This window comes from Triticum dicoccoides, chromosome 3B (assembly GCF_002162155.2).
Source record: "Triticum dicoccoides isolate Atlit2015 ecotype Zavitan chromosome 3B, WEW_v2.0, whole genome shotgun sequence".
Taxonomy (NCBI): domain Eukaryota; kingdom Viridiplantae; phylum Streptophyta; class Magnoliopsida; order Poales; family Poaceae; genus Triticum; species Triticum dicoccoides.
Window position 1 is genome coordinate 469,668,910 of NC_041385.1, and position 18,939 is coordinate 469,687,848.

Below are 18,939 nucleotides of genomic sequence, written 5' to 3' on the forward strand. Positions count from 1 at the left end.
TTAATGAATCTCGAACGTAATGTTACACATATTCATAGTGTGAATACCAAAAGATGTAAAGTTGATAACGATAGTCCCACATACTTGTGGCACTGCCCTCTTGGTCACATTGGTGTCAAGCACATGAAGAAGCTCCATGCTGATGGACTTTTGGAGTCTCTGGATTATGAATCATTTGACACATGCGAACCATGCCTCATGGGCAAAATGACCAAGACCCCGTTCTCCGGAACAATGGAGCGAGCAACCAACTTATTGGAAATCATACATACTGATGTGTGTGGTCCAATGAGCGTTGAGGCTCGCGGAGGATATCGTTATGTTCTCACTCTCACTGATGACTTGAGTAGATATGGGTATGTCTACTTGATGAAACACAAGTCTGAGACCTTTGAAAAGTTCAAGGAATTTCAGAATGAAGTAGAGAATCAACGTGGCCGAAAGATAAAATTCTTACGATCGGATCGCGGAGGAGAATATTTAAGTCACAAATTTGGTACACACTTAATAAAAGTGGAATCATTTCACAACTCACGCCGCCTGGAACACCTCAGCGTAACGGTGTGTCCGAACGTCCTAATCGCACTCTATTGGATATGGTGCGATCTATGATGTCTCTTATCGATTTACCGCTATCATTTTGGGGATACGCTCTAGAGACAGCTACGTTCACTTTAAATAGGGCACCGTCTAAATCCGTTGAGACGACACCGTATGAATTATGGTTTGGGAAGAAACCTAAGCTGTCGTTTCTAAAAGTTTGGGGATGCGATGCTTATGTCAAGAAACTTCAACCTGAAAAGCTCGAACCCAAGTCGGAAAAATGCGTCTTCATAGGATACCCTAAGGAAACCATTGGGTATACCTTCTACTTAAGATCCGAGGGCAAGATCTTTGTTGCCAAGAACGGATCCTTTCTGGAAAAAGAGTTTCTCTCGAAAGGAGTAAGTGGGAGGAAAGTAGAACTCGATGAAGTACTACCTCTTGAACCGGAAAGTAGTGCAGCTTAGGAAAATGTTCCTGTGGTGCCTACACCGACTGGAGAGGAAATTAATGATGATGATCAAGGTACTTCTGATCAAGATGCTACTAAACTTCGTAGGTCCACAAGGACACGTTCCACACCAGAGTGGTATGGCAACCCTGTCCTGGAAATCATGTTGTTAGACAACGGTGAACCTTCGAACTATGAAGAAGCGATGGCGGGCCCAGATTCCAAAAAATGGCTAGAAGCCATGCAATCCGAGATAGAATCCATGTATGAAAACAAAGTATGGACTTTGACTGACTTGCCCGATGATCAGCGAGCGATAGAAAACAAATGGATCTTTAAGAAGAAGACGGACGCGGATGGTAATGTCACCATCTATAAAGCTCGACTTGTCGCTAAGGGTTATCGGCAAGTTCAAGGGATTGACTACGATGAGACTTTCTCTCCCGTAGCGAAGCTTAAGTCCGTCCGAATCATGTTAGCAATTGCCTCATACTATGATTATGAGATATGGCAGATGGACGTCAAAACGGCATTCCTTAACGGTTATCTTAAGGAAGAGTTGTATATGATGCAGCCGGAAGGTTTTGTCGAGCCTAAGAATGCTAACAAAGTGTGCAAGCTCCAACGATCCATTTATGGGCTGGTCCAAGCATCTCAGAGTTGGAACATTCGCTTTGATGAGATGATCAAAGCGTTTGGGTTTATGCAGACTTATGGAGAAGCCTGCGTTTACAAGAAAGTGAGTGGGAGCTCTGTAGCATTTCTCATATTATATGTAGATGACATACTTTTGATGGGAAATGATATAGAATTCTTGGACAGCATTAAGGCCTACTTGAATAGGTGTTTTTCTATGAAGGACCTTGGAGACGCTGCTTACATATTAGGCATCAAAATCTATAGGGATAGATCGGGACGCCTCATAGGTCTTTCACAAAGCATATACCTTGATAAGATTTTGAAGAAGTTCAAAATGGATCAGTCCAAGAAAGGGTTCTTGCCTGTATTGCAAGGTGTGAGATTGAGCTCGGCTTAATGCCCGACCACGGCAAAAGATAAAGAAGAGATGAGTGTCATCCCCTATGCCTCAGCCATAGGATCTATTATGTATGCCATGCTGTGTACCAGACCTGATGTAAACCTTGCCGTAAGTTTGGTAGGAAGGTACCAAAGTAATCCCGGCAAGGAACACTAGACAGCGGTCAAGAATATCCTGAAGTACCTGAAAAGGACAAAGGACATGTTTCTCGTTTATGGAGGTGACGAAGAGCTCATCGTAAAGGGTTACGTTGACGCTAGCTTCGCAACAGATCTGGATGACTCTAAGTCACAAACCAGATACGTGTATATGTTGAATGGTGGGGCAGTAAACTGGTGCAGCTGCAAGCAGAGCGTCGTGGCGGGATCTACATGTGAAGCGGAGTACATGGCAGCCTCGAAGGCAGCACATGAAGCAATATGGGTGAAGGAGTTCATCACCAACCTAGGAGTCATACCCAATGCATCGGGGCCGATCAAACTCTTCTGTGACAACACTGGAGGTATTGCCCTTGCCAAGGAGCCCAGGTTTCACAAGAAGACTAGGCACATCAAGCGTCGTTTCAACTCCATCCGTGAAAATGTTCAAGATGGAGACATAGATATTTGCAAAGTACATACGGATCTGAATGTCGTAGATCCGTTGACTAAACGTCTTCCACGAGCAAAACATGATGAACACCAGAACTCTGTGGGTGTTCGATTCATCACAATGTAACTAGATTATTGACTCTAGTGCAAGTGGGAGACTGTTGGAAATATGCCCTAGAGGCAATAATAAAAGGATTATTATTATATTTCCTTGTTCATGATAATTGTCTTTTATTCATGCTATAATTGTATTATTCGGAAATCATAATACACGTGTGAATACATAGACCACAATACGTCCCTAGTAAGCCTCTAGTTGACTAGCTCGTTGGTCAACAGATAGTCATGGTTTCCTGACTATGGACATTAGATGTCGTTGACAACGGGATCACATCATTAGGAGAATGATGTGATGGACAAGACCCAATCCTAAGCATAGCATGAGATCGTGTAGTTCATTTTGCTAGAGCTTTTCCAATGTCAAGTATCTTTTCCTTAGACCATGAGATCGTGTAACTCCCGGATACCGTAGAAGTGCTTTGGGTGGACCAAACGTCACAACGTAACTGGGTGACTATAAAGGTGCACTACAAGTATATCCGAAAGTGTCTGTTGGGTTGACACGGATCGAGACTGGGATTTGTCACTCCGTATAACGGAGAGGTATCACTAGGCCCACTCGGTAGTGCATCATCATAATGAGCTCAAAGTGACCAAGTGTCTGGTCACGGGATCATGCATTACGGTACGAGTAAAGTGACTTGCCTGTAACGAGACTGAACGAGGTATTGGGATACCGACGATCGAGTCTCGGGCAAGTAACATACCGTCTGACAAAGGGAATAGTATACGGGGTTGCTTGAATCCTCGACATCGTGGTTCATCCGATGAGATCATCGAGGAGTATGTGGGAGCCAACATGGGTATCCAGATCCCGCTATTGGTTATTGACCAGAGAGCCGTCTCGGTCATGTCTGCATGTCTCCCGAACCCGTAGGGTCTACACACTTAAGGTTCAGTGACGCTAGGGTTGTATGAATATGAGTATGCAGCATACCGAAAGTTGTTCGGAGTCCCGGATGAGATCCCGGACGTCACGAGGAGTTCCGGAATGGTCCGGAGGTAAAGAATTATATATAGGAAGTGATGTTTCGGCCATTGGGAAAGTTTCGGGGTAACCCGGTATTGTACCGGGACCACCGGAAGGGTCCCGGGGGTCCACCGGGTGGGGCCACCTATCCCGGAGGGCCCCGTGGGCTGAAGTGGGAGGGTAACCAGCCCCCAGTGGGCTGGTGCGCCCCCCCTTGGCCCCCCCTGCGCCTAGGGTTGGAAACCCTAGGTGGGGGGGGGGGGGCGCACCACTTGCCTTGGGGGGCACTCCACCCCCCTTGCCACCGCCCCCTTGGGAGATTGCATCTCCCAGGGCCGGCGCCCCCCTGGGGGCCTATATAAAGGAGGGCAGGGGGAGGGCAGCCGCACCCTTGTGTCTTGGTGCCTCCCTCCCCCTGCTACACCTCGTCCTCCTCCCGCAGCAGCTTGGCGAAGCCCTGCCGGAGTTCTGCTGCATCCACCACCACGCCGTTGTGCTGCTGGATCATCATGAACCTCTCCTTCCCCCTTGCTGGATCAAGAAGGAGGAGACGTCATCCACTCCATACGTGTGTTGAACGCAGAGGTGTTGTTCGTTCGGCACTTGGTCATCGGTGATTTGAATCACGGCGAGTACGACTCCATCATCACCGTTCCCTCGAACGCTTCCGCACGCGATCTACAAGTGGTATGTAGATGCAATCTCTCTCCCATGACTCGTTGCTTAGATGAACTCATAGATGGATCTTGGTTAAACCGTAGGAAAAATTTTAATTTTCTGCAACGTTCCCCAACAATTTTATGGCGTGGAGATCGTCTCCTCTAGCCATATGTATGTGTAGGATATAATCCTCAATCCAGACTCCGGGGTCTGTTGTCCCGTCATATGCCTCTATGTTGATGGGTTTGAATCTCGCTGGAAATTCATGGTCCAGTACCTCATCGGTGAAACATAGTGGGTGTGCGGCGCCCCTGTATTTAGGTGTGCTGTTGTCTTCAAACACTCGGCGGGTTGTATTGCTCCCTAGAGCCTTCTTTTTTGGCCCGTAGATGGACCTGACCGGGCCATCTTTTTTGCGAGGATCTTTATGTGGATCGTGTGCCGGCTTGTGTGCGGCGCCCCTTGCTGCTCTTAGCCTGTCATCTGGTCGTCTATCCGGCCAGGAGGCGTCTTTGTTTTTTGACTGTGGGGGCTCTACGGCCTCCTCGTCAAATTCGGGCAACAACTTGCGCTTCGGGCAGCTCTTCGCCTGGTGACTATTGCCGTATTTATCAGCGGTATTGAGTACTTTGCTCCATCTCATTCTGAGTGCGTCCTCCGCTGTTTTGAGCGTCCGCTTTTGCTTCTTCAGACTTCTTGGAGTGGCGACGAGCCTTTTTTGAAGGTTTTTATGCTCCGGTGGTTTGTCGGGCGTGAGATCGTCTGGACTGTTGTTTTCGCCGGGGATGGGTTGTTTGTCCAATCCATCCTGTTCGGATGGTTGCTTGGTGGCATGTTCATCGTCCGCCGCTTCACCCTGCTCTAAGGCTGGGTCAGTATGGGTGCCGTTGTTATCGAGGCGGGACTTCGGGCGGCGCTTGCGTCGCCGTTTTGGTTGTTTGTTGGGGGAGTTGTCCTTCGCCACGTCCCGTTGTTCCTCGTTGTCGCTTCCTTTTGGTGTATCCACCATGTATATGGCATACGATGAGGTGGCTTTCCAGTGCCTAGTAGGCGCTGGTTCTTGGTCGTCTCCGGCATTGTCGTCCATACCGTCGATGTCTTCGGAGTCGATGTCTAGCATGTCGGTTAGATTGTCGACAGTGGCTACTAAGTGGGTGGTGGGTGGGCTTTGAATTTCTTCATCGTCCATATCCCAACCGTCCTGATCGCAGTCCGGCCAGGGCTCTCCTGATAACGAGAGATATTTTAGCGAACTCAAGATGTCGCCGAAGGGTGAGTGTTGAAAGATGTCCGCAGCGGTGAACTCCATGACCGGCACCCAATCGGATTCGACTGAAGGGGGCGCGGGAGGTTCGGAGTCCGGCAAGGAGTCCGGCACCTCGGAGTCACGAGCTTCATGAGGGACAAGGTCAGTGTTCGGCTCTATCGCCGTAGAGGTTGCAGCCCCCGAGGCGGTGTCTAGCCACCCGTCCTCGATCTACGCAGCCGGCTCCAAATTGAAGATCGGAGCGGACTCGTGTGCGGCCTCCAGGTTACTGTCCGGCTGCAGAGCTAAGTCATGCCCGTCGTGATAGTGCGGCGCGCTCGGCTATGGCTCGAATCCATCGAAGATCAAGTCCCCGCGGATGTCAGCCGTGAAGTTCAAACTTCCAAATTTGACCTGACGGCCAGGGGCGTAGCTTTCGATCTGCTCTAGATGGCCAAGCGAATTGGCTCGCAGTGCAAAGCCGTCGAATACAAAGATTTGTCCGGGGAGGAAGGTCCCACCCTGGACTGCGTCATTGTTGATGATCGAAGAAGCCATCGAGCCTATCGGTGACGAGACAGAGGAACTCTCAATGAAAGCACCAATGTCGGTGTCAAAACCGGCGGATCTCGGGTAGGGGGTCCCGAACTGTGCGTCTAGGCGGATGGTAACAGGAGACAAGGGACATGATGTTTTACCCAGGTTCGGGCCCTCTTGATGGAGGTAAAACCCTACGTCCTGCTTGATTGATATTGATGATGTGGGTATTACAAGAGTAGATCTACCACGAGATCAAGGAGGCTAAACCCTAGAAGCTAGCCTATGGTATGATTGTTGTTCGTCCTACGGACTAAAGCCATCCGGTTTATATAGACACCGGAGAGGGCTAGGGTTACACAGAGTCGGTTATAATGGTAGGAGATCTACATATCCGTATCGCCAAGCTTGCCTTCCACGCCAAGGAAAGTCCCATCCGGACACGGGACGAAGTCTTCAATCTTGTATCTTCATAGTCTTGGAGTCCGGCCGACGATGATAGTTCGGCTATCCGGACACCCCCTAGTCCAGGACTCCCTCAGCGTCCTTCACGCGCAAGAAGTGTGTCCTCAATGCACCCTCAATTTACTAGCGAGCGGGGTGCTACCCCGAGTGGTTTCAACTTTGTTTACTTCACCCCGTGTCTGATGGGCCTCTAGTTTACTTTTTTTCACCCACTACCACATGGGCCAGCACACGAAGATATAGAACACGAGCTGACAAGGCAGCATGTGGATTGGTTGACCGGTCAACTAAACAATATACGGAGCTATACGCTAACACAGTGAGTGTATAATCCGTCGGTATAGAGAGTTTGAGTGAGAGGGGAGGCCCGTGAGAGATAGCAGAGAGAGAGATAAAGAGCTACTCCCTCCGTTCGATAATGTAGTTCCAACATTTTTTAAAAAGTCAAACTTTGAAACTTTGACCAAGTTTATAAATAAATTACTTATGTCTACAATACCAAAGATAAATGATAGTATGAAGTAAGTACATGTTGTGATGAATCTAATGATCATTCCAGATCTAAATGTTTTTCTCCACATATACCGGGTCAAACTTTTCTGAGGTTTGACTTTTCAAAACATCCATATGCTTATGGACGTGACAGAGTCCCTAACTAGAGAGAGAGAGAGAGAGAGAGAAATAGTGAGTGAAAAAAGTGTGTGTGCGTGTGTGAAAGAGACGTGGACAACACACGATAAAAGTAGAGAAAAAGCATGTGTGTCTTATGCAAACATATCACACATGCATCTTCGACAATGGAGGCAAGCTTAGGGGATAGTGTGTGGTTGTTTGGAACCGAGAGAGCAAGACCCCTAGCACGTGTCCAAGAGGGGTCTGACAAACAAGGGAGAGAGGTCGAGAGAGACGTACGGAGAAGATGCAGACATGGTGAGGAGAGAGTGTATGTTTGTCATAGAGAGATCCCCTGGAGATCGTGATGGGACTACATGGGTGGGAGATCGAGTGACAAGGTGTGTGCACGATAGAAGATGCCCCGAGAGATATCGAGATAGACGTATGGATGGAAGGAGACAATACGCGTGTTCCTAATGGCTAGTAAGAGATAATCATACTTAGGGGAGGAGTGCTTGCGCCGATGATGGAGTGAGGGATTATGGTACTTAGGGGGTGCGTGTCACATGGAGAGAGAACAAGGGCGGAGAGTGTTGGATGGGTCTATATGTATAGCGCGAGCGAGACATGTGTATTTGTGAACCAGGGAGATATAAGGTCAATTTGGCTTGCGTCCTGAGCATCTTTTGCCTGGCCTGGAGTTGTGGCTGGATTTCATGCACGCTTGTTTGGTTGCTACCCTGTGAAAAAGAAAGCCCGCCTGGCCTGGGTTCCCTTGCACTTTAATTAGCATGGCTGGACTCCAGACACTACAAGTAGCCTGGCCCAGGCGACCGATTTCGAACGCTTGGCCGTGTCTGGTCGTGCGGCCACGAGGCTAACAACAAGATGGATGGATATTAGCATTAAATAATTGCTGCATGTTTTGATTGATGGGACGTTGATGCTTTGCCTGGCCCAGGCATGAACCAAATGCTTCAGCACCACACAAGCCTGGCCAGGCAGAAATATTTTACATCTCACGTCAACACCTGGCAGTACTTCCCATCAAGGCATGAGGGTCAGGTCACGAACCAAACTGATGAATAAAGTTTGAGAGAGATTTAGGAGCCCCGATAAGGCTGAGTGGTGCGTCAGATAGCTGAGAGGGGGAAAGAGATATTCCATCCGCTCGATAATGCAGTGCATGTAAATTTTTTAGAAGTCAAACTTTGGAAACTTTGATCAGGTTTATGCAAATGTTATTTATATCTACAATACCAAAGATACATCATACAAAACTACATCTCATGGTGAATCTAATGGTATATGTTTGCCATACTAGATGTAATTGTTTTTCTCCATGTACATGGTCAAACTTTGTGATGTTTGACTTTTCAATAAATCTATATGCTATGGACCGAGGAGAGTGCCTAAGTCGAGACAGATCAAGTGCGTGTGAAGGAGAATGAGTAAGTGTGCAAAAAGTGTATGTGTGTGAAAGAGAAAGTGACAACAAACGATAAATTAGAGAGAGTGTGTGTGTTTTTTCGTTTCTTATGCGAACATATCACGCATGCATCTCCGAGATGGAAACACGAGGCGAGGAGATACACGAAGATAGCTAGTGTGTTGTTGTTTGCAATGGAGAGAGACACCCCTGTAGCACATGTCCAATAGAGGTCTGGCCAACAAGGAACAAAGCTCGAGAGGGACACATGGATGGCATGGACGCATGGGGAGGGAGAGAGGGTGTGTTTGTGATAGAGAGATCCCCTCGAGATCGTGAGGGGACTATATGGGTGGGAGATCGAGGGAGGTGCGTGCGCGATAGAAAGATGCCCTGAGAGAAATCGAGATAGACCATGCACATGTTTGTGATGGAGACTAAGATTAGCTAGTCATATACATATAGGGGGGGCTGCGTGTGCCTACAATTGAGGGAGAGACCATCATACTTGGCTAGCTAGGCATGAGATTGTGTGTGTATGTGTGCGTGTGAGATGGAGAGAGAACGAGGGAGAGAGATAGAGTTTTAGATGGGCCTATCGAGTGGAAGTGAGATATGCATGTGTATGTGTGACCCAGGTGGATGGAGAGTTTGAGGGGGGGGAAGAGCTCCGAGACGACAGAGTGGTGAGTGAGAGAGTTACGGGCAAAGAGCCAAGGAATTTGTGTGCATACGATGAGTGCACCCAATATAGCTAGCTTGGACTAGCTAGAGTATCATACATAGTGTGCGAGAGAGACCTATAGATGGTGTATATATGCATGTGAACTAGAAAGACCCCCCCCCCCCACACACACACACACAAAGAGAGAGAGATGGAGAGAAAGGCAGAGGGACCAACTAGGTTTTTGTGTCGAATGCGTGCAACAGAATTGAAGATTGTCGGTGAGAGAGAGAGAACAGGAGTCCGGGAGAGGGGGACGTCGCGTTTTATGCATCAAAGACTGATATAAACCATGTTTCGATATAAACTTGCATTCAAATATTTAAATTGGAGAACATGTTATCTACAATCCACACATGAATGAAAATATGCGTATATCAAACAAGTTCATTAATTTGACTTCCAACATGTTCATGGAGTACTATAATACTGTACAACATGCTACTCGATTGAGGTGTTCAATTTTGGATTTAGTTCACTATTTTGACCTAGTGAACGAGCTATTTCATTGAATCGTGATATTTCATTTTGGGTTTGATTCACATTTTTGAGTGGGTAAACTATTTGTCATATAGTAAATCGCTAGCAACGTGCATGTAAAAACATATTACTCCCGAGCATCATCTCTCCATCTAAAAAAGAAGTGGCAAGCTAATATTTCAAAATTTGATTCGAATCGACTTGGTAAGGTAGACGTGGATGCTCGTTCTCCCAAAATTTGAACGAACCGTTAAACATCCTCTCTGCTCGGTGGAATTCGCCCGAGCAAATAAATGGGAGACGTGAAATTACCGTCCTATGTGGGACACGCATCAATTGGCCCGTTGTACATCAAGCGTAGGTTCGTAACTTCATCCAAGCGCGCCTTCTCCTCGGCCGAAATGACATGTGCCGAATAATTCATAAACCATGGTCGGCAAAACACGCTCTCCTCACCCGAAATAGCTCGCGCCCATTATTTCAAAATACGCTCTCCTCGCCCGAAATCGCTCGCGCCCACTATAGTTCAAAACACGCCCTCCTCGCCCGAGATCGCTCCCGCCCACTATTTGGGGAGAAGCAAAGTTGCTCTACTATCCCCGACCCTCAGTACACAAACCCAAGCCGAGAAGCCTAACGGCAAGGGTAGAACTGTAACTCCCCCTCACATTTCAGACAAATGCGTCCGCAAGACATGGTTCCACTTCCCTCCCAATCACCCCCCCCCATTCATACCTCATGGGCGCCAAATCACCTTCTCCCCGTGGAGCTCCTTTCTCCCGAGCCGCGAAACCTCAGCCCCACCTCCATGGCGGCCCCCACCGCACCAATTTCACAGCCGCCCTCCTCCCTAATGCCGGAGACGTTGTCCATTTGCCGTCGTGCACTGGGCCGTGTGCCTCTTACTTCGTATTGCTGGTACTGCCTCGATGACGGCCGCATGAACCGTACCGGAGCCAATTCACCCCCGCTGTTGTTCACGGCGCCGGAGCGGCTCCAACTTCGGATCCGTCCAGAGTCCTGGCGCTGCTTCCCCGTAGACGTCGACCATCGCGACATCGCTGTTTTCCTGCCGCCGGTCGCCACCGCAACCGTGAGGCCCTCACCGACTCGGCAGCTGGACCTGCCTACTTCACCATGCCGCCAAATAGGTCGCACCCTCATCCCAAATCACTTTATTTTGGCATCAGTTGTCTGAATTTTTATTCTGGGCCAATCGATTCCCAATGGGAAGCAACACCCCTCGAGGCGGCGGAGCTCCTAGGCTGCCGGTTGGCTGGTGTCTAACGTAAGGGTGCGGGGCCGCAAGTTCACTGCAGAAGCAGCGCTTAGATGGCTATCTTTTAGAGTTGCGTGGGTTGAAGGTACTGCCACCGCCGGATCTGGATGACGGGGAGTCTTTGTGGATTGGCCCAGGGGCGGCATAACCACGGCAGTGCGGTGGGGCGGGGAGTGGGGTTTTGGCCAGGGCCACGGACGGTGGAGGCAGGCTGCTCTGCCGTTGGTCGCTGGCTCTTCGGGGAAGATTCCGAACAGTGTCAACCGGGAGACACAAGACAGCCATCAAGCCATCCGGTGTAGATCGGACAGTACCCAAATAAAATAAAATCGTGTCACCCCAATTTAGTCTTCAGTCAATAGACGTGTGACCACTCTCGTACCTTGCTGTTGATCTCTTAGTGTATTTCTTCAGATCAAAGAGATATGTCATTCTTAACATTATGTGTTATCTGCATCTTCAGACACACCGTCTTCCGACTCACCGCAGCTGCTCCAACAAGGGAAGCATACACCAGAAGGGAGTTATAGTCCCCACTCAAAAGTTCCGTGCATCGAATGCGCGTGCCCGACATCGACAACCACAACAACTGTAGGGCCATCGACAAGTCAGCACATGATGCTCACTCCTATGGATGGCAGCCAGATAGGTTGTACCCTCATCTTACTTGTGTGCAACATTTATGGCTTTGTTATTCATCTAAGCATGGAAAATAGATCATCACATTTCACTGTATATTCATGCTGATCTCTTATGGGTCTTGTTCAGGAGTTAACGTTGTTCCATAGTTCAGCTAAGATACTTGTTCTTTAGGTAACGATGTTCCATAGTTATCATCCATCAGCCAATGCTATCCCACAAGCTGGTGATTATAGTATTATACCACTTCTAGTATTACCTATGTTGTTTTTTAATACTTTTGTGTGCCATCTAGTTAATCTCGAGTACAAACGATACATATTCTATAGCTTTCATCTATGTTCTCCCTTTAGTTTATGAGACCTGTTGCTGCTAGTTAACCCCAGTCCTACTATTTATGTCGTCTCCTACATGCACTCATTACATAAATCTAACTAGTAGTTGTCTTCCATGCATGTCAGATATAATTGCACACACTGATATATCCACAAGAATCTCACGGAGCAATGTAAAGGCCAATAAACTTGATGTCAATGATACCCAATATGATGGAACATGTAAAGGCAGTTCTTTAGAAGACTTGCAGAAAGATGATGAATCCTCTTCACCCCACAAGGTCCTTGCTCTAACTTGGCCTGTGATATGGGTACAACATGCATATAATGTCCTGGAGTGTATCTACTCTGTTGCAATGCCATGTGCTTAACATGCTGATCATGCATGTAAATATGTCATGCCTTCCTATTTTTCAGTACCTATTCCATTCATGATAACATGTTTTCAAATTCAAGTACTGTCATTCTACTCTATCGCAATGCCATCTGCTTAATTTGGACATCATGCTTCTGAATATCTTATGCATTGTTATTCATCAATATGTACTTCATCTGTCTACCATACCATGTTTTTTTTTACATTGAAGTGTTGTTCTAGTGCTCTGTTGCAATGCCATCTTAGTTTCCCAATCATACACGTGTATGTTGCCTTAGTTATTTCTGTACGTATTCCGCTAGCATACATTTTTACATTCAACTAGTGTTTTTTTGCTGTGTTGTCCTGTCGTATCCCTAGCTCTTACACCATACTCCCTCCGTCCGGATTACATGTTTCTGAAATGGATAAAAAAGGATGTATCTAGAACTGAAATACGCCTAGACCCATCCATTTTTTTTGTATGGAGGGAATACATGTCAATATGTCATGCCTTTCTATTCTTCAGTACCTATTCCATCTCTCTGTTGTCGCATGTTTTATAATTAAAGCACCATTCTTCTATACAAGGCATGCAAGGGGAAGACGACTATGTTAGAATCTGAAGGGTTACAAACAAGGCCTTTGCAAAAGATTCAAATGCCAGGAGATAATAAACCAACTCCAGTTTTTATAGATAATGCTCCAGCATAGAGAAACCCAACTCCTACTGATAATAAGCAGACTCCAGTGGCCAAAGAACTAGTCTGCTCCAGTCCAACAAAAATATGTCAACTCCATTCTAAGAAGCGTGTGCATATCCTTGCATCATGAAATTTTATAGCATGCTGATCATATTTTCTACATGTTTCTTACCCATCTCTCTTTTAGAAAATAAGCTTAACAGATGGAAGAATTTATGCAATGGTATCGTTTATGAGGAAAGATTCTTGCAGGAATTCTCTGTGCTCCAACGTAGATGTAAGTACCTGTTGTATATCACTATATTTTTACATCAGCATGCATTTTGTTAATCGGCGTGAATCCGACCTTTATCTGATCTCAATTTAGTTGTAGCAAAATGTATGATTAAAGGCCACAATGTTGATTTTTGTAAGGAAAACTGCCTGGTAGTTTTGCATCCTGAGATGCATGAGTGTACTATCTCATATCAGTGGGTTTGAATACTTTGGTTCTGCAGCGGGTTTTTCAGTGTTTTTTTACTGTGTTGTCCTGTCGTATCCCTAGCTCTTACATCATACTTCCTCCGTCTGGATTACATGTCGCAGAAATGGATAAAACTGGATGTATCTAGAACTGAAATATGCCTAGACCCATCCATTTATTTCCGGATGGAGGGAATACATGTCAATATGTCATGCCTTTCTATTCTTCAGTACCTATTCCATCTCTGATGTAGCATGTTTTATAACTGAATCACCTTTCTTCTATATAAGGCATGCAAGGGGAAGGCGGCTATGTTAGAATCTGAAGGGTTACAAACCAGGTCTTTGCAAAAGATCCAAACGCCAGGAGAGAATAAACCAACTCCATTTTTCATAGATACTGCTCTAGCACAGAGAAACCCAACTCCCACTAATAATAAGCAGATTCCAGTGGCCAAAGAACTAGTCCGCTCCAGTCCAGCAAAAGAATGTCAACTCCATTCTAAGAAGCGTGTGCGTATCCTCGCATCATGAAATTTTATAGCATTCTGATAATATTTTCTACATGTTTCTTACCCATCTCTCTTTTAGAAAATAAGGTTAAACGATAGAAGACTTCCTCCATCGGGATCGTATTCGAGGAAAATATCTTGCGGGAATTCTCTGTGCTCCAATGCTGATGTAAGTACATGTTGTATATCACTATATTTTTACATCAACATGTATTTTGTTAATCGGCGTGAATCTAACCTTTATCTGATCTAAAATTAGTTGTAGCAAAATGATAAAGGCGCCAATGTTGATTTTTGTAAGGAAAACTGTCTGGTAGTTTTGCATACTGAGCTGCATGAGTGTACTATCTCATATCATGCACATTACTGAATTGTAATGCTTCTCTGGTTGCCCATTCATTCATTGTGTCAATATTGCTTTCGTATTACCTTACCTGGCTGATGATAGATGTGCCATATTGTGTTAATTTGGTGTAGGATAGTTGCCCAAATGTTCGTTGTGTCAATGTTGCTTTCCTATTATCTGACTTGGCCAATGATAGCAATGCTAGTGTGTTAATTTTGTGCAGGCTGCTGAAGATAAGAAGACAAACTCTGAAAATAGCAAGGCAACCCCATTGTTTCTTTCCAGTAAATCTAGGCCAGGTAATATGGCAATAACTCATGATTAATCTGTTTGGTTCCCGTCCCAATTTATGTTATGATGCAGTGGTCGAGACACTCTCCACTATCAATAATACAAGCCTGCCAAAATCGCCATCTGAATCTGTTCAGTATCCTCTGTCTCGAGTGCAATGGAATAAATGTATGTTTGAAAAACAATTAATGGCTAAAGCAATGATGGAAATGGTGGATGAATCAGAGGTGCAGAGTCATGCGACAAAACAACTGATCAATGTTTTCAGAGACAGTGTAGCATAGCAGCAAGAACTTGCCCACATGCTTATGGGCGTCATCTGTGCTGAGGTTGCAGATTGTGACGTTGTAGATGGTTAGGTTTTGCTCATTTATTTGCACTGGCATCAACCTTTGATTGCCCAGTGGATGTAATTTCCTGTAATATATGCTGGATGTGCAACGTTATTCCATGTATGTCGTACCTTTGCTTGATCGATTTTGGTCCTGTGCATAATTGCTCGTCGTAATGGGCTCAAATTATCTAATTTTGCCTAAAGACATGTACGAACTTTAGTGGGCCCATTAAGTTAATGGGCCGTTACTAGGCCGAAAGTTAATGGTCGGCCCTCTTACCTCCCGGGTCATTAACAGGCCGACATCGAAGCGGGCAACAGGTGGGCCCAATTTATTTCACGGGTCGTTAACAGGACGTTACTAAGTTTGGGTTGCATATGGCCCAACTATACTGTAGGCCTTTAGCAGGACGAAAGAGACAGCGGGCTTGTACTGGACCATGAAGAGCATGGGCCGCTAAGAGGCTGAAAGTCAGGTCGTATTGTAAATGGCCCAACCGTGTTGTGGGCCTTTAGCAGGCCGAAAGAGAAACCGGGCTAGTATTGGACCATGAAGGGCATGGGCCGTTAAAAGGCCAAAACTAAAGTCCGACTACAAATGGCCCAACTCATTTATGGTCCGTTAACAGGCCGAAAGGCACCCATGGCCGGGAATTGGCCCAACACTTAAATGGGTCGCTAAAAGGCCAAAACTCAGGTCCGACTACAAATGGCCCAACTGATTTATGGGCCGTCAACAGGCTGAAAGTGACACCGGGCCGAAAATTGGCCCAACACTTAAATGGGACGCCAAAAGGCCAAAACTCAGGTCCGACTACAAATGGCCCATCAGATTTATGGGTTGCCAACAGGCTGAAAGACACACCGGGCCGGAAATTAGCCCAACATTTAAATGGGTCGCTAAAAGGCCGAAAGATGTACATCCTGAAAATTGGCCCATCCATTGAATGGGCCGTTAACAGGACATAATATCATCGGGCCAATATTGAGCCCAAATATATAGCGGGCTAGTAATGGGCTCAAACTGACGATGGCCTGCAATGGTGTCAAATCTTTAACGGGCCGTTGACGGGCCGAATTGGCACATCTCGTATGGCCGTGGGCTTAAATCACTACTATGGAAAAGTCTAGCAGCAGCGCGGGTTTTAGGCCTATCAGTAGCGCGGGAAGGAGCGCTACTGATAAGGCGCTACAGCTAAAGCTTAGCAATAGCGCGCCTAGATCCATGCTACTGCTAAATTGAGTTAGTAGTAGCGCTTCTTCAGAACAACGCTACTGGTAATTAGTAGTAGCGCTTCTCCTTTCCCGCGCTACTACTATTATTTAGTATTTTATTTCTTTTTTATTTCATGTTGTATTCATACACCTTTACACAAGTTTTCATACAACAGGAATTTAGAGATTGTTTTTACATCATAATGAGTTATTACATCGCAGGGTGAAAGAACCGTGGACTAGTTTCAAGTGGATGTCCATCCACTTGAAACTAATCCGCGGTTCTTTCACCCAATGATATAATAATATCATCATCATCATCATCATATCATTAACAACTTATCATCATAATACATCATTGTCATATAACACCTCCTCAAGATCATCGTTTTCATCAATGACATCACATAGAAAATTGGTCACTAGTCGTAATCACAAGTACTCCTCATTATCAACTCTAACACATTACCACATAATAAACATATTGTACCTCATAGGACCTACTACATTCGATTAATACCTACTACATTTTCTAAGGTAAAATAGCAAAAAACAAGATAGCCCTGACTCTCCATTATGGAGAATGGAGATTAGCCTGTCTCCAATTCTTGCCTTTTGCTAAATGTTACTTCCAAGAACCTCCTTGCGAATGTCCATACATTTCTTCCATTCTTTGATGAACATGTGTTCACCGGTTTTAGAAATCCGATATGCACAGGTGAGCTCCCTAGATTTACCTGGCAGTATGTTCTAAACTGAGAGGCGACCATTCAGAGACATCAGATGAGGCATACAATCCATCGGGAGTTTCTGTTGAAAAACATAATAATAACTTCGTAGTTAGCAATGATGTACTAGTTTTAGAAGTATGCAAAAGATGCACGGATGTTGTAATAGTAAAAAATCTTACCAGGGTATCTCGAGAGAAGTTATCGTGGTTCAACACATGCACTAGTGGCACGTATTCACCATAATTTGGAGGAGTTCGATAATAGTTATTGTAATTCTCAAGAAGAGTACAAAATGCGATCAGATGATTTTTCTCCTTATACGTTAATTCGGTGCCATCGGTGTAGTGGGTTTTATCTACCATCTTCCGCACAGTCTTTGAAGAATCAAAATAAGCTGTCAATGGAAATAAGCTATCAACTATTTTGAAATAAACAATATAAATTAGTTAATAACTATGTTTGAGAAACTCACATAGCGGTACAATCGGAAGCATATCAACAAGGACCCAAATGTCCATATTGTCTTGCTCGATGTCAGGATCACCAAGATCCATGGTGACAATCATACCCTCATAAAAACCATACATTTTGCAAAGTGCTTCCCAATTTTGGCAACCAAAATGGGTTATGCTCTGAGCATTGCACAGATTTACTTCAAATCCATATCATGATGGGTCCTTAGGTGTATTTTCTTTGTTTCAAAATTTTCATGGTCTTCAAAACCCATCCTCTCCAAGACATAGCGTCTTGCATGGCATGGGATAAGCTAGTCGAATTGTAAAATATGAAAATTAGACATTGAAATAGTTGAAGTCATGATTAATTACGAAAAAAACACTTGTCATTGTTGCGTACCGTTTCAACATCAAAGGTCTCCTCTAGCTTAATGCTGAAGCGCCGATCTTTGTCCAGCTCAACGAACCTGTCGCACATACCTCGATCGTCGTGGCACCAGTTGCACTCCCCCGGGAGACTGTCGTCATCCGAGTACGACATTTCCTACGTTCATAATTCAAAGATTAAACGTGTACATATTCTAGCACAAGTCATGCCAGAATTCACGAAAAAATCCGGCATGACCTTTGCTAAAAAAGGACATATCGAGCGCCTGAAATTTGCCGGAACGGAAATTAATCAACACTCCGGCAAAACATAGGCCACTCGGAGATGTAAACTGAACATGAACGGCCACTTGGGCAACCACATATCCTATTTGAGCAACAACACAAGATATACAAGGATATTTGGCTGGTCTCACCTCGATGTCGGAGGGGGTCGGTGACTGGGACGACGGCGGGGATGTCGGAGGGGGTCGGTGACGGGGACGACGGCGGTCACCTGAAACCATATAAGTTATCACTAATACATCCCGAATAATTGCTTAAACTAAAAAATAACAACAAATATGACATGTTCAACTAGTTTTATTAATTCAACTAGTTCTTACTAAATATAAACTTACTATAAATAGAAAAAAACTAGTTCTTTCTAAAAATAAAGTAGTTCAACTAGTTATATTAATTATCTTACTAAAAATACATTAGTTCTATTAATTCAACTAGTTCAACTAGTTTATTAATTTACTTACTAAACTAGTTCAACTATAACTAAAGTAGTTCAACTACAACTACTATTAATCATACTGCCCTAGTTAACTAGTACCATCACTACTAGTAATTAACATCTACTACTACTAAAAATCTAGTACTAACTAAGAAACATCTAGTACTAGCTATGAACCCTAAATTAACATCTACTACTAAATCTAGTACTAACTAGTGGCAGGGGGTGGGGGCGAGGGAGAGGTAGCTAGGGGCGGCGAGGGCGGGATCGGGATCGGGAGGCGACGGTGCTGGGTGGGCTCGGG